Consider the following 4,114-nt stretch of genomic DNA (forward strand, 5'->3'; position numbering starts at 1 on the left):
TGTTTACAGGTAAGACTGTGCTATTTTTGTAAAGTTTATTATGATTGTGTGACCTACTCGATAAATAAAATTTTGCATTCTTTGTTTACAGAGCAACAAAATTGAAGTTTTATTTCTCCTCTTGCAATAAAAATTAGTAATTGTCTTATAAAACGACAATACTTGTTTAGAATGGCACATAGATTGCAGTTTGCATTTAGATATGAAGCATCACAAACCGACAGTAAGACGAGTGTGATCGCCATAACCTCAATTACAACAGAGGACAACAAAAAGTACATACTGCCAGACGCTGATACATATGCGAGTCGCCACACAGCACTAAGACAGAAACCTATAAAAGAGTGAAAAAAAGTTTAAATCAAAGAGGTCAACAATGAATAATATGGATTTCCTGCACCGATGAAATGGTAAAAATTTATTTGGATGAAGATAATAATTTCATGTTTAATGACTTATATCTAAAAGTACCGGACGTCATTGCATCCATGCAGAAAAATGACGGTCAGCTAAATCTAAAAAATATATCAGAAAGATTTTTTTTTCCTATGTTTTAAGAACTTTGTCGCTAAAGCGACTATGTCGCTCTGTTAGTGCACAAACGGTGTATATACATTTCTTAGTTTATGGTCGTTCTATCAAAGCTTGGTAAACTATCTTATACAATTGTTTTGCAGAGTTTGACTCAGGAATTGATAAAATGCTATTACACTCGCCAACGTTCATGTGGAATAGTATACTGCTAAAAAATTGACGTCGCTTATTTTCGTTCCGAACACATTCCATTAAAATATGGTAGACGTCTTCCAATATCCCACAAACGGAACAATAAGGGTTGGGAGATTTTCCCATCATATGGCGAAATTTATTAAATGGAATGTGTCCAGATCTTAGGCGTAGAGCAGTCACAATGTCCTTTCTACCCAGTGAAACGGTGTCGATCCAAGGTATAGTAAGAGGTTGAAACTGTATGGTCCTAAACCAGATGCCTTTATATTTTTTTTTTAATCACATGCAGACTTTCAGTCAAGCCAATAATGGTGCTCCCACATTGCCGTTAGAAACTGTTTAGTAACGTTAGTAAACATTTGTTGGCTAACATTAAATAATAAATGTTAAAAAATGTTTTCATGTTAGAAAATGTTTAGTAACGTTAAGTTAACAAATTATAACAAAATAAAACATGTGTTACCGTTTGTTTGTAAACCTTTTATAAAGGTGACGGTGGGGTATGCGGGGAATCGGGGAGGTTAGAGTATGCCGGTCGCTGCGCGCTGTCTGGTGTCTTGTCAGGCCCTTTGTTTAATTAAGCTTGCGTCGCTGTGCGTACCTATATAGATTAGTGGTTGCGCGTGCGCCAAGCAATAAAATATGTCAGGAATATTATAATTGGAATAACGAAGATGTTTACAAATTGATTGAAATGTTTCAAGCAAGAGAAGTACTGTGGAACACGATGTCAGAGGACTACAAAAACCGAAATAAGAAACACGAAGCTTGGATGGAAATTGCCAGTGAATTTAATTTGGATAAAAAATTATTGAAAAAAAGATTCGATCACTCGTAGGCCAATTTAACCGAGAATGTAAACCTAAATCTGGTGCAGGAGCTAATGAATCAAGTAAATGGTTTTCATTTAAAAAACTCATGTTCCTTAAAGGCAAAAATATCCCAAGTTCAACTATCGATGGAGGTGAGATTTATTTTATCGTCTTTTAATAGTATTTAGATGCCCAGTCCAATAACCCTTCATTTGAAAAATATTCAGCAAATTCTTTTCTTATTTCTCTCCCATCATCTGCCTGGGATTCACATGCTTCAAGTGGTGTTAATTGCTGCTGTTCTAATCTCCATTGTCCATCGATACGTGTACCAGTTATTTCGTCTTCGCTATCATAGTATAGAAATGGAGCGTAAATCATGCTCGATCCAGTTTTTCTTAGAAAATTATGCAGTAGCACGCATGTCATAATTAAAGTAGTAGTTTTTTCTGGATCTAATAATATTGTAGTTCGTAAAACTCTAAATCTGGCCGACAAAATACCAAATGCGTTCTCTACCGTTCTCCTCGCACGACTCAGTCTATAACTGAAGATTCTTTCCTTAGAATTGCTATCTTGTGGTCCTGGAAAAGGTTTTAACAAGTGTTTTTCTAATGGGAACGCATTATCTGATACGAACACATAAGGAACAGGCCTGGTAGTGAGCTGTCATTGGGTATTTTTAAGCTATTGTCGTTAATTTTATTTCGAAATTTTGTGTTTGCGAAAACTCCACCATCACTTATGCGTCCTTGGCAGCCAATATTCACGTATAAAAAGTTATATTCTGCGTCCACTAGCGCTAAAAGTACAACGCTGTAAAATCCTTTATAATTGTAATATTCACTGCCGCTATCAATTGATTTTTGTATGGCTACGTGCTTTCCATCGATACTTTCTAAGCAATTTGGGAAATTCCATTTTTTTTAAATGTATTTGCCACGTGTAGCCACTCTTGAGGTGTTGTTGGTATCTGGAACAAAAACAGAAGATTAAGTAACTTGAAGTTATCGTTTACTTCTATTCTTTCAGAGTAACGAAAAAAACGGGGTAACGAAAAACAGAAGTGATTCAGAAAACACTCTCAGTTTAAACGAAACAGAAAATACTGTCACTATAAACGAAACTCCGGGCACGCTTTTCGCCACCCCAAAACCATTTCGCAAAAGAAGACTGCCAGTTGAAAAAGATACAATAAAACAAGAAGCTGTAAAGATTTTACAAAACATGTACGAAACTAGAAATAGCAGGGATGAAAGTGACGCATTTGGAGAGTACGTCTCTATGAAACTGAAACAAATAAAACACAGTTATGCTAGGAATACTGCTCAACATCATATTAACAATATTTTGTACAATGCATCAATAGGACAATATGATTTTCCTACAAACCCAACTGCTAGTAGTTCCTGGGGATACAACTCTGAACCAAATCTATCCACTTTTTTGGAAAATAATGCTGTCTGTAGCTCGATACTACACCGCACCGAGTCCCTCAGCTTCATTTGAAACCAGTTCTTCGGATAGCTCCAGGGCACATACTGCACATCCTCGTACCAGCGCAAGAACACCGAGTCCGTCTAATTTATCGGAATCAAGCCAAGATTCGACCCAATCATTAAACGATTTGTTGGGATCAATCCAAAATTAAAAAATACATGTTTGATTTGAAAGTTTTGTTAGATCATATTAAAAGTAATCAAAAATAAAAATAAATAAAAATGTTGTTTGACTTACCTGTATGTATTCTTGTAAAACATCATTGAGAGCCTCGCATACTTCTGGTATGATTATACATAGATATCACTTGGTCTGACAACTTGAACACATTTCCAAGACTTTTATAACTGCTACCAGTTGCCAAAAATCTTAATGTTACCGCAAGTCTTTCCGTCACACTTACAGATTTTCTAAAATTAGTGTCTCATTTTCCTATTTTTGTCCCAATTAAATTTTGTAGATACTCAAATTCGTTCTTATAAAATCTTTTAAGCAACCATCAATGCCCAAATCCTTGAGATAAGAGCGCTTTTTCATCTTTTTTAAACAAAAAAATTAAAGCTATTCCAATGAGCAAATCCTCTTCCTTTTTCGTGTAGACGCTCTCAGAACGCAAACAAACTGCGAGCCAGTACCAGATTTTAATGTTATAAAATGTTAGTATACATTTTCTATTAGTGTAGGAGCACTTATTTATTTATTTTAATGCTTTATTGTACAATACAAAAGTATTAACAAAAGGCGGGCTTAATGCTACTGCATTCTCTACCAGCCAACCTTAGGATGTACAAGAAAGAATGATATAGGTGTACAAAAAACATAAGATAGTCTTAAAAAATTAAACGATAATATAATACAGTATAATGTAATATAATATAATATAATATAATATAATATAATATAATATAATATAATATAATATAATATAATATAATATAATATAATATAATATAATATAATATAATATAATATAATATAATATAATATAATATAATATAATATAATATAATATAATATAATATAATATAATATAATATAATATAATATAATATAATATAATATAATATAACACC

The 4,114-nt window shown here is 33.3% G+C and overlaps 1 pseudogene; it reads left to right on the forward strand.

The window, feature by feature from the left end:
• The first annotated feature begins 498 nt into the window (after positions 1–498).
• Positions 499–3,192, forward strand: LOC124542430 (annotated as a pseudogene).
• The last annotated feature ends 922 nt before the right edge of the window (positions 3,193–4,114 follow it).

Source organism: Vanessa cardui, chromosome W, assembly GCF_905220365.1.
Source record: "Vanessa cardui chromosome W, ilVanCard2.1, whole genome shotgun sequence".
Taxonomy (NCBI): Eukaryota; Metazoa; Arthropoda; class Insecta; order Lepidoptera; family Nymphalidae; genus Vanessa; species Vanessa cardui.